Here is a 13,605-nt window from a genome sequence, read left to right as displayed (position 1 = left end):
ATGATTGGCGTGGGTGAACTAACCCAACACTATGGAAGCTTACATACCTCTAAGGGATCAAATCCATGGCGACAACCCGCAACAACTCTCAAGAATTTCGACGAATGCTTCGATCCTTTCTCTTTTCTCTTCTTGAACTCTCAACTAAAACCCTAGGCGTAAACTAGGATTATAAAACTGAACCTAATAGGATTAGACCCTTAAAATACTACTAAAAACGAATTAAATCTGATTGGGTAAGGAAAAGCCCAGAATACCCCTCACTATTTCCGGCTAAGCTTCTTTAACTGGACAACCTAACTTCAAAAGGCCATATCTCACTTATCCGAACTTGAAACTTAGCAAACTCAGTGGCGTTGGAAAGATAATTCAAAGGTATTCCCTACGGTATCTGGTATAACACCTAAATCATCCTGAGTTAGGAGTTATGATCGTTTGAAGTTGACCCAAAACTCATACTTAACTTAACTCTCCAAATTTCAGATTTTTGCTATTTCCAATTTAGTTCTTTGTGGAACTCAAGGTGCTACATCTAGTGAACTTAAAACTTAAGAAATTTTAAATTTCTTGGTAAAATCTCACTCACTACGAAGAACGGTTCGAGTCTTGGTTCGAAAAATTTTCTGGGGTGTTACATTTGTTCTCCTCCACACTATTCGATTCTTTCGTATCAGTTAACACCGAAGTAGGAAACTTGGTTTGCATACTAATATCTTTACAGAATCTATAGTTAAGTTCAGGAATGCTAGAGCTCACAATTGTATGTGAATTTTCATCGAACACTTGACCTTCGGTAATGGAAGAAGATTACTGTACCAAATATGATTCTACTGATTTTGCATTCCCAATTTGAGGAGTTTCCAGGCCTTCAAGAGTTGCGATCTCAACATCACTTCCGGTAAGCAATGCCAAGGAATCCATATTATACTTCTCAGGCAATTTCTCGAGCATATAATGGGCTGCTTCTATGTTTCCACTTGTGACGGCATCTTCCAAGTCAGATGAGTATGTGACAGGGCTTAAATCTACAACTGCAGAGGGAGAGGTCGTTGTCGGAACAAATGTAGTATAGCGAATATAGTCAATATAGGCTCAAAAAGTATTTGCCATACTCACCGAAGTTGTGCGTTGTGGAAATTGCATAAGCAATTTTTCCTTAAAATGCTTCCAATAGAAGAATTGCTTGTTACGATGCAACCACGTAAACCAAGTAAGAGCTTCACCATCAAGGTAGAAATAAGGAAGAGGTATCCAGTCCTTCTGGGAGAAGCCAAGGCAGGTGAAATACTGCTCGGCCCGAAGAATCCAACCCTCTGGATCGTTGCCACCACTGAATCGATCCAATACCGCCATTGCCATTTGGAGTAAGAACAATGAAAGCACCAATGTAACAAACACTAAAATGGTTGTAGTGATTTTCTCAACTCAACAACCAAACAATAGAGAGAGAACAAACTAACAAGTTTTGATTCATACGAAAACGAGCAATTACAATATGAAGAACTCGAACATTAATAGTAACTATAAAGAAGAAGGGATGAGGGAACTAAGAGAGAATTGGGGATGAGAACATGGGTAGACCTAGGTTGTGTTTAGAGGGTTCACCCGAACCTCCTCGATCGAAAAATTACATTATATATATAAGGCCAAATTCTGATTTTATGTGTACATATATTAAAATGAACTCCCTAAAAATAAGTGAGAAGGTTTAGCTCAATGGATAAGGGGTTCAACAGTGGCTTTTACGTTGTGGGTTTGAATCCCATGCGCAACAATTCCTCTTTTATTTTATTTTTTACCCTTTTTAATGCATGAAATTGGGCTCAACTTTTGGGCTTGGATCATCTTCTCTTTTTCATTATTTTTTTATTCTTCTTATATCTATTAGTCATTTTATTTCAACATAATTTTATGTACAACTCTTTAAAAATGATGAATTATATATAGGGAAAATTGTATGAACTAGCAAACTATTAATTCAAATTACATGATATAGCCATAGTTTATTTTAATTGTAATTCGCAGTGAACGTCCTCTTTTTTTGCCATCTGATTCGGTATACAATTAGCTATTTTATACATTTCGGTATAAATGTATAAAATGCATTAGTGTTTGTATAAAGCGAGAGAAAAGTGTAAATACAAATACATATATTTTTGTCCTATACACTTATAATTATACAAATACAGATCTTATTATACAAATTACAATGTATAAATGAATTTATACAAAACTGAACAATTTGTATAAAATTGGATGTTTGTAGCGAATTATACAAATCAAAAGTTCCATAGCAAACATAAAAATTGTTATGGAGCGCAATTATGTAAACTATAGCTGTAGCATACAAATATGTTTTTTACGTTTGCTATATGTGAAAGTTGCTCTTATATATATAAAGATAAATTAGATGTAATTGAATGAAGAAACTAAAAGTCGGCAATATCCTTTTAATAATGTATATTTAATAGAATTCATGGAATTTCTTTTCTATTTTTTCAATTCTATTATAGAGAGATGGAAACTAAACTTATTTGATTTATTCGTCATTTTTTTTCAACAAGTGATGACAAACCTAGTAAATTAAATTACATGAACTAAAAAAAATTGACGATGCCATTTATCTATCTTTTGAATATGCATTATAATATTAGTAAATCTATACTTGCACACTTTTAGAGAATCTTGATAATTTTCCTAGTAATATATGTTTGAATGGATACTAATTTAAAAAAATTTAAAATTCAAAATAAAGTAAAACATTACAAAATAAAAGTATAAAAAATACAAGAAATTTTAAGAATGTTCAATGGAGCCGGGTGGAAGTAGGAAGAAATGCTTAATGCGGTACTATAAGGTAATATAAATTTTGCGGGTTAAGGTAAATATTTTTCTTCTCCGCTTCGCTTCCTTTTTAATCCTTTAATTTTCATGTGTTTTAGGAATTAACTTATGTAATACAACTGATCCACTATTTTTTTTAATCAACGTAGTTTTGTTCTTAATAACATTGATTTGTTTGGTGTTAACTTTTATCAACCAATAAGATACCTTGTACAAAAAGCATGTCGGGGTTACTACGCTCACCGCACACTTACATTACCACATGAGCTTCTTCTTTAAATTTCGAACCCCCTGTAATTCATGGATCCGCCACTGGATGAGAAGCACAGTCTTTACCTAAGCATAATCATAATTTGCAAAATGGTGAGGTTGAAACTCTGATATCAAAGGAAAAAGTGTTATGGTTGTATTAATGATGGATGTATTTTGTTGATTGGGTATCAAATCCAAAGTATGTGTTTGAGGCAAGCATTATTCAGAAAATAGAACTTCTGGTGTTGTCAACCCTCAAATGGAAAATGAATCCAGTGACACCACTTTCATTTATAGACCATATCATCAGGAGATTTGGATTGATGACCAACATATATTCGGAGTTCCAGGGGAAATGTGAAAACATCATTCTTTGTATCATCACTGGTGAGATATCTATCTGAAAAGTTAGTTTGAGACTTTTGGATGGGGGTAGTTTATTGATTATATATTCAATGATGCTGAATGCAGATTCTAGGCTTCTGCATTATTCCCCATCTGTAATTGCAACTGCAACATTGTTTTATGTCATCAATGAGATTGAGCCTTGCAATGCAGTCGATTACCTTAATCAATTTATGGCTGTTCTTAAAGTTAGAAAGGTTTGCACTCTTTCACATTGAGTTTTATTTTCTGTAGTCGACCTCTTTGGGCTTCTTAGTAATACCTTGTAGTATTTGCTTAGCAATATCACTATGCCTATTTGGTTTGTGTGTCACTGAAGTTCTTGATCTTCAAACAGGACAGCACTAGAGCTAATGGGCAATCCTGGATCCAAAATTTGCCAAACCCACAAGCGCAAACGCCAATCCATTCCAGGCACTCCCGATGGCGTTATTAATGCATATTTTAGCTGTGAAAGCTCTAATGATTCTTGTGTTGTGGCATCATCAGTTCATCCTTTCCAGAACCTCAGTATAAGAGAAGTAAACATAGGATCAACAAATTTTATTTGCTCCAATAAGTTCTGTGTATGGTTTTGGATCACAGTTCTTCACTGAGCTCACATCCTCTAGATTATCTGATTCGCAATGGTGATATATGAACATCATTATATAATGTTCTACCAAACACTTATATAATGTTGCATTATGTTTTCTGGACATGTGATGAAATCCATGTAATGGTTTAGACAGATTTAAACATGAATTAAACTATGTCTGATTTGGAATTGGTGGAAGAATGAGTAAAAGATATATCGAGAGATCTTTTCCTTAAGTGCATCGATGCTGCTATTTGAAATTACCTTTTGAGTATTGTAACTATTGTCGATGAGTATGGATTCAAGATATATATATATAATATGCATTTTACGTGTTCTTTTCCACCCCTATTATGCTTTCTACCATATATTGCATACGCCTATGCTTCAATTCCAAACAAGTTGTGGATACCTTTCATAGTACAACATATCACAATAGGTATTAAAAAGGGAAACCGATAGTGAAGAAAACAAAGCAATCAATAAGAAAACAGTAACAACCACAAACTCATGTTGTTGTTGTTGTATTGGAGCATTTTTCTCGCTAACACCTCTTGATTGTCGATTCACTTGTAATCAACTTTCATTATTTTTGCTCGCTTCTTTCTAATTTTTAGAGAATAATTTCTTCATGAAATACACTTTGTGCTTGTATCTCTTTAAATCTTCAATATTTTTGTCAATCATTCTCGGTCTAATTATTTTTTTCATATAACAATATGCCATAAAAATCTCATAAGTTTTAAAATGTGTTGTGCAGTTCTCCACAACTCTCTACAATTTCCTTATTTCTTTGCTAAATGAAAAGAGAAAAAACACCAATAGAGTCATGATAAGGTGATAAATACTCTTTCATATCGAAAATTGATTAGGAACCTAAACAAAAAGAAGTGAAGACCCCCTGTAAGAAGCACAAGATCTGATTTAGTTGTTTTGAAGACTGTCAAAAAGTCAAGTTGCATAGAACAGAAGAGGTCGTATCAACATATTCTAGCTAATCCAATTCTAACTGGGAAAAGATTTTTTGGAAATAAAAGTGGCTTATAGTTTATTAGGAGGAGTCCTAGATAAAGCAGGAATTCTACACGTGAGCTGTGGATAAAGGAAGCAGAGCACAAGTAGGATTTCTAGTTGAGATAATGCTTTGAGGCGGTGAAGACAAAGTTGAGTTGAAGAAGACTTGTTGGAGTTCTGATCTATAAATAAGGAGTTATTTACATCAGAAAAATTTGCGCACTCACATAGAGAGAACATCAAAACACGATCAAAGAAGTTGAGAGAGTTTTGTACTTTATTTTGGGGAGTGCTGCGAGGTTGAGAGAAAAGATTGTAAGGTTGTAGACAAGAAGTTTTTGTTTACAATCAGAGTTGTGAGAGTAGGTATTGTTCTTCAAGTTTAAGAACTTGAAGAACGTTAGAGGACATAAAACCTGGGGGTTTTGTGTCTTGGGGTAGATAGGAATTAGAGTTTATAATTCCTTAGGTTACATTGCGTTGTAATCATTGTAGTATTTGAAGGTTTATAAATAATACAAAGAATTATACAAATTTGTTTATTGGTAAAACTTCAAATAAAAGGAACAAGCAGTTAGTACGTGTTCCTTTGAAAAATTCAGGAGGGTAGAATTCCAACAAGTGGTATCAGAGCAGGTTATCTTAATCAAGAGTCTAATAACTCAAGATTAAAGATCACTATGAGTTATGCACCTCCTCTCGAACATGGTCAAGGACAACACATTAACAGACCACCCTTGTTCAACGGACAATATTATTCATGGCGGAAAGCTAGGATGGAAGACTTCATTCAAGCTGAAGACTATGAGTTATGGGTAAGAGTTACTGATGGACCTTTGATACCAACTATTAAAGACAACGAAGGCAAAGATATTCCCAAGCCTAAGGCTCAATATGGAGATGTCGATTACAAGATGCTAAGGAAGAATGCCAAAGCTAAATGTATCTTGGTATGTGGACTAGGATCGGATGAATTCAATCGAATCTCTGCATGCACTTCTGCTAAAAAAATTTGGGACACACTGCAAAACGTACATGAAGGTACTACTCAGGTTCGAAAGTTCAGGATCGCTAGACTAAGCACGGAATATGAGTCCTTCAAGATGAAAAATGGAGAATCACTTCAGGATATGATTACTAGGTTCACTACCGTAATAAACGAACTAAACTCACTAGGAAGATATACACTATAGAGGAACAAGTAGACAAGATTCTCAGAACTCTACCAAGGTCATGGGAAATCAAAGTAACCGCAATAAGGAAAGCAAAAGATCTAACAAATATGACTCTAGATGAATTGGTAGGAAACTTAAAAACCTACGAGATGAATGTTGAAAGCACTAAAAGAAGTGACGACAGTAAAGAAAAAAATCTTGCTATCAAGGTCACTGATGAAAACGATGAATCAGATCTAGATGATGAAGATATAGCCTTGATAAGCAAGAACTTCAAGAAGTTCTGTAAAAAGGGTATGAATCTTGGAAATAAATCTACACCCACCAAGGAAAGAAACGCAGAAAAGAGTCAAATCGATGGATGTTACAAATGCAGTAAAACTGATCATCAAATTAAAGACTGTCCTATGTGGGAAGTAGAATGGAAAAGGAAAGGGCTGAAAAAGAAAAAACGAAACTCGCCAATAAAAGGAAAGGGAAGGAAAGAGAGAACAATCAAGCTATGTATGCTGGCTGGGGAACAGGTTCAGATGACGCTAATGAAGAAGAGGACATTGCTTTAATGGCCATAGAAGACTCAGAACATGAATCTGATTCTGAAAACGAAGAAAATCATGTAAATCTCTCTGATCTAAAGGACAGATTAAGTTCATTCTCTAAGAAAAAACTTTCCTCATTTATGCTAACTCTCATAGGAACTATACAAGAATTAAGTAGTGAAAAGAGTCAACTGTTAAGTGCCATTACTAGCTTAAAATTCGAGTATATCGATCTTGAAAAATCAAACAATGATCTAAAAGAGAAATATAAACTCCTATCTGAAAAGGTGAAACAAGTCGAGACTTATGACATATCATTAAAAGTTGAATCCTTGAACCAAAATATACTGGATAGAAGGAGTTCTTGTGAACAGGAAGTCATAAAAATAAAAAGAGAATTACTAGTAGAAAAGGAGAAATCCAGGATAATGAGTTTTGAACTAGTTAAAACAAAAAACAAGGTTAATCAAGTGAACAAATGGACAAAGTCGTCTATGATTGTGAAACAATTGGGAAAAATAACTAGGAACAATAGAGGTGGCATAGGATATGAAAAAGAATCGATCAAAGAATTCCCTACATTCTGTTGATTATGTGGAAAAATAGGCCATTTGAAGAATACATGTCATAGAAACAAAGTTATTTCTAACAAAAACAATGGAAGAGACTTTAACCACCAATTAAGGAACACGTTTGCTTCAGAAGCAAAACCTCTTCCAAACTGGGCAAACAAGGATTTAATTCATCATTTTTATAATAAGAAAGGACCCAAGTTAATCTGGGTGCCTAAAACTAACCTCTGAAATTTTTTTCAGGAACAAGTGAAGGGAAGCAAGCAAAACTGGTATATGGACAGCGCTTGCTCAAGGCACATGACAGGAGATAGAACAAAATTCCTTTCACTTGAAGAAAAGAACGATGGATTGGTAGCTTTTGGTGGCGGAAAAAAAGGGACAGATTAAAGGCATTGGAGCAATTGGGATGACAGGTGAATATTTAATCAAAAAAGTGTACCATGTTGAAGGTCTAAAGCACAATCTTCTCAGCATCTCTCAACTTTGCGACAAAGGAAACAAGGTAATATTTCATTCCACTGTTGTAGAGGTAATCAATCTAACAACAAGAGATATAGTTCTAACTGGACAAAGGAACAAACATGTTATACTGTAGATATCTCTAAACTCTCTACAGAAAAATTCATATGTCTAAGTGTAATGGAAAAGGATCCTCTTCTATGGCATAAACGACTGGGTCATGCAAGTCAAGTACAATTGATTAAACTTATCTCTGAAAACTTAGTAATAGGACTTCCTAAGACTAAGTTCAAAAGTGATAAGATTTGTGAAGCACGCACCCTAAGAAAACAAGTTAAAACCTCATTTAAGTCTAAACAAGTAATTAGTACAACCAAGTCACTAGAACTAATCCATATGGATCTTTGTGGACCTATGAGAGTTAAAAGTAGAGGTGGAAAAAGATACGATTCGTGCTAGTTGATGATTATACTAGGTACACTTGGAAAATATTGCTTACTTCAAAGGATGATACGTTTGAGGCCTTTTGCTCTTTAATAGGAAAGCTTGAAAAGAAATTTGAGAACAAGTTGATTGCAATTAGATCAAACCATGGAACAGAATTTGAAAACTCAAAATTCATCCAATTCTGCTCTTCTCAAGGTATTGAACATAATTTTTTTTTGCGCCTAGAACTCCTCAACAAAACAGGGTAGTAGAAAGACAGAATAGAACCCTACAAGAGATGGCAAGAACTATGATGCTAGCTAACAACTTAACCAATCAATTCTGGGCTGAGGCAATGAACACTGCTTGCTACATTATTAATAGATGTATGCCTAGACCAATTATTAATAAAACTCCCTATGAGTCACTTAAAGGCAGAAAACCAAACATATCACACCTAAGATCATTTGGGTGTAAATGTTTCATTCACAATAATGGAAAGAACTTGTTAGGAAAGTTTGATGCTAGAAGTGATGAAGGAATCTTTCTAAGATATTCTTCACATAGCAAAGCTTACAGGGTCTTGAATAAAAGAACAATGTGTGTAGAAGAAAGTATACATATAGTGCTATGACTAACCTTAATTTGCAGGATGATAATGAGCTATCTAGAACATCCATTGAATCTGCACAGGAACAGGTTAAAGAAACAGGTATATCAACTGGAGTAAATGCCCATACTGATTCAACCACAAAACTGGGAGATCAAATTACAACTGATCAAGAAGAGGCTGAAAATAATGATACTGAGGGAAACAATGAGCCTGAAATAAAGGGTTATAAGTATCAAAGTTCCCACCCTTTGGACAACATACTTACTGATCTTACCTCTGGAATAACCACCCGATCAGGACTCAAAAATCATTGGACATTTAATGTATTCCTATCCATGGTAGAACCAAAGAAGATTAGTGAAGCTCTTCTAGATGCAGATTGGATCATAGCAATGGAACAAGAACTAAACCAATTTGAAAGAAGCAAAGTTTGGCATCTTGTGCCTAAACCACCAAACATAACTATAATTGGTACAAAATAGGTGTTTAAAAACAAGTTAGATGAACATGGTACAATAACAAGAAACAAAGCTAGGTTAGTAGTTCAAGGGTACAACCAAGAAGAAGGGATAGAGTATGACGAGACATTTGCACCTGTGGCAAGGCTAGAGGCAATCAGACTACTCATAGCTTTTGCTGCTCATATGGAGTTCACTCTATATCAGATGGATGTAAAAAGTGCATTCCTTAATGGGTTACTAAAGGAAGAAGTGTTCGTTAAACAACCCCTTGGCTTTGAAAACAATGACTGTCCTGACTATGTCTACAAGCTAGATAAGGCTCTTTACGGGTTAAAACAAGCCCCAAGGGCATGGTATGATAAACTGTCAAAGTTTCTACTAAGCCATGGGTATTCAAGAGGTAAAATTGACAACATACTTTTTCTCAGAAACAAAGGAAAGGATCTACTGATTGTACAGGTATATGTTGACGACATTATATTTGGAGCCACAAACAAGGTACTCACTAACGAATTTGCCAATCTTATGAGCAATGAGTTTGAGATGAGCATGATCGGAGAATTGACCTACTTTCTAGGGCTTCAAATAAAGAAAACACCTATAGGTACATTAATCCATCAACAAAAGTATGTGAAAGAATTTCTCAAAAGATTCAAAATGGAGGATGCCAAACAAATTGATACTCCAATAGCTACAACTACAAAATTAGACTTGGAAGGAACAAGTTATGTCGTGGAACAAAAACTGTACAGAGGTATGATTAGGTCACGGTTATACCTCACAGCCAGCAGGCCTGATATCGTGTTCAGTGTGGGTTTATGTGCTCAATTTCAAACCAACCCCAAAGAATCTCATCTCCAAGCTGTCAAAAGAATTCTCAGATACTTGAAAGGAACCACTGACTTAGGACTATGGTATCCAAAAGGGAGTAATTTCAAATTAATAGGATATGTTGATGCAGATTATGCCGGTTATCTAGCAGACAGAAAAAGTACCACATGTATAGCTCACTTCTTAGGATCATGTCTAATTTCTTGGGGATCAAAGAAACAAAACTCGGTAGCACTGTCCACTGCAGAAGCTGAATATGTGGCAGCAGTCTCAGTATTGAACGTGTTCCAATCTTTTGTGATAACACAAGTGCAATCAACATGGCAAAAAATCTTGTACAACATAAGAGAACAAAACACATTGACATTCGTCATCACTTTCTGAGAGACAATGTGGAAAAGGGGCAAATCTCCATGAATTTATGTGCCACTGAACAACAAATTGCTGACATCTTCACGAAGGCTTTAGCAAGGGAACACTTTGAAAGAAACAGGTTGGAATTAGGGATGATTAAAATCACCTAACTATCTTTGCTTTACTTACAAGACTATGGTTCTTCATTACATTATATGTTAAAGTCTTAATAATCCTTATTCACTGTAGCTACAGAAGCTGCAATTCTCAGGAAATTAGAGGCACAGGAGACTAGGACTACAGAGATCACCATTCTATAACTAAAGGTATGTACACTACACTTTCTAAAGAGGACTGAAATGTCACGCCCCGAGCCTACACCCTGGACGTGGCCGGAACTCGAAGACCATTGTTGGCCCCCAAGCGAACCCTTGGCCTGACTTTCTTAACTCAGCAGAAACCTAACTCAACAGAATTACTCAATGCAATGCAAGGTTATAAAATAACCTAACTGATAAAATCTGGCCAAAAAGGCAACTCGAGTCCCAAAATAGAATATTTACATATATACATAGATGAGAGACTCAAAACTAACTGACTAACTGTCTATGAAGCCTCTAAAGTACTGAGATGGATGTTGGGACAAACCCCACAACATCCTAATAAAACAAAACTTAAGAACGCAAAACAACCGAGTCCTCCAGAAAGAAAAGAGGCTCACCACTGACTCTGAAGTGCTCAGCTGGATCAACGACGTGCAGGATATTGATCTGGGGTACCTGTATCTACATCGTCATAGGATGCAGGCCAACTGGCATCAGTACATTGAATGTACAAGTATGCGAGAAGGAAAGCTAAACCACAACCTAAGCTTGAAAAGAGTACAAGAGAACACTTACCTTGGCTTTGTTCGACTTCTGAATAACTGAACTCAATATATAAAGAAATAAGACACATGCAATAGATAAAGCTTGCAAAATAGTGTAAACAACTTAGCTCGTTAGTGATAAAACAATAACGACTCAACTTTACTTATATAAAAGTAATATAACTTTAGTGGGAGATTCTTTAACCGACAACCACCACTATGAGCCCTAGTGGTGGTACAACATTTTACCTCACGTTGCCCAAGGACCATCCTATACCTTGTCGTGATATAGGACCTTACTTTTGCTTAGTGGATCCACTAGCTTAATCTTACGTGATCATCTAAAAAGAATGATACGTCAAGTCCAATGTTGGAGCATGGTTCTTATGGAGAGTTAACTTAATATGAACTCGTGTTCCCATTTCGGTGCTCAATACTACTCCCAAAAATACTTTGGCTCATAATTGTCTTTTAAACACATCTTTCTTTAATTGAGATAATTACTCAAAACTTAGCCCAAAGGCTCTTTTGGAGAACATGGTTCCCCTCTTACTCAAATGTAAAACATTTACAAACCTCTTTGGGAATACTTAGTTCCCTAATAGCTTTTGAGAAATGGACTCAACTTTATGATCTTGACTTAACTTGAAACTCTATACTCTTACTTGACTTGAAACTTGAAAAGAAGTTAAAACGTTTAATAACCACTCTTGAAAAGCTTTGAGGACTTTCTTGGGCTTACTTGTTAACTTTACGACTTGACTCTAACTTCACTTTGACTTGATACTAACTCGCCTTGAATTGGATTGTGGATTCAAGGTATATGACCACACATTTATAGTTGAGTTTTTGACCTTTAAACGTACCTTGGAGTGTTGGAAACAACTAGGAAACATGGGTACAATACCAAGGAACATGCATGAGAAAGTATGAAAAGAATGGGGGAACTTGGTGTCCTTGGCGCTCTGCAAGGCGCGGAGCGCCAGACCTTGAAGCTCAGAAGGCCAGCTGAGGCGCTCTGTAGGGCGCGGTGCCCCAAGGGGTGAAGCTCAGAACACTTCTTGGGGCGCTCTGCAAGGCGCGACGCGCCACCCCTTTTCCCCGACAACTTCGACTTTTCTCCTTCCTTTCTCCATCTCTAAACCTTCTAAACTCCAAGGTTTCCAACCCCAAACATTTAGAATCATAAATCCCTCAACATACAATAGATTTCAACCCAAACACAACCAGAAACATGCCCAAATCAACAAGGGACTTCAACAACATAATCAACAACACCAACAACACAACCCAACAACTTCAACAACATATCCAATCTTTTCTCAATAATAAAAATGAGTTTGGTGTGTGGGGGAAAGGATCAAACCAACATTAAGAACTCACATACCTTGATAGGGATCACCCCCGACGATATCCACAATGATCTAGACGAAATCTTTCTTGATCTTCTCTTTCTCCTCTTCTTCTCTTCACTCAAAACCCTCACTCTCACTCTTTAAAATGAGACCAAATGATCCAAAAATCAGCCTAACACAACAATATAACCCCAAAAGAAATAGCTAGGGAAAAGACCAAAATGCCCTTAAAATTTCCGGATGGATTCCCTGCCAACTGCCCAACTTTCAAAGGGCATAACTCGCTCATACGAACTCGGAATCGAGCAAATTCTGTGGCGTTGGAAAGATCATTCCACAAGCTTCACAATCATAACTGGAAATACTCCTAAATCATCCTTAGATAGGAGTTATGACTGCTCAAAGTTGGCCAAAACTCACTGATTTCCCACACTTAACCAAATTTCCAGATTTAGAATTTTATTCCAAAAATGACTATTTCCGATTTTTAAGCCTCTTCATAGTTATTCAATGACGTGTATCCCTACCTGTTCCCCTCATTAATTAACTCTATCATCTATATAAAATTAAACCGCCAAAAATTCCTATCAGTCTTTCCAACTATCAAATCAACTCTCTCTCTCTCTTCAAAAAACCCCTTTCACTTCCCAATTCCCTCTCTTCAGATCTCTTCGTTCTTTTCCCATTCAAACCTTCATTCTCCATTATCTCTCTATCAAGAACTTCACAAACGAACCCCAAATCTTGACTTCACCCTCCGAAAATCTCAATCTTGCCATCATACCATATGAGTATCAAGAAAGTCAGTTTATAATGCCCGACGTAATGCTCATCGACTCTTTTGGGGTAACACATCT

The 13,605-nt window shown here is 36.0% G+C and overlaps 2 pseudogenes; one reads left to right on the top strand and one right to left on the bottom strand.

The window, feature by feature from the left end:
- Positions 1 to 1,353, bottom strand: part of LOC125825154 (uncharacterized) — a 56,940-nt pseudogene extending 55,587 nt beyond the window's left edge.
- Positions 1,354 to 3,263: 1,910 nt separating this feature from the next.
- On the top strand, positions 3,264 to 4,134 carry LOC125825153 (cyclin-D3-3-like; annotated as a pseudogene).
- The last annotated feature ends 9,471 nt before the right edge of the window (positions 4,135 to 13,605 follow it).

This window comes from Solanum verrucosum, unplaced genomic scaffold (assembly GCF_900185275.1).
Source record: "Solanum verrucosum unplaced genomic scaffold, falcon-dt-bn FXZP01000113.1, whole genome shotgun sequence".
In the NCBI taxonomy this organism is placed as follows: domain Eukaryota; kingdom Viridiplantae; phylum Streptophyta; class Magnoliopsida; order Solanales; family Solanaceae; genus Solanum; species Solanum verrucosum.
The sequence above is the reverse complement of the archived record's forward strand: the minus strand, read 5'-3'. Positions and strand labels throughout refer to the sequence as shown.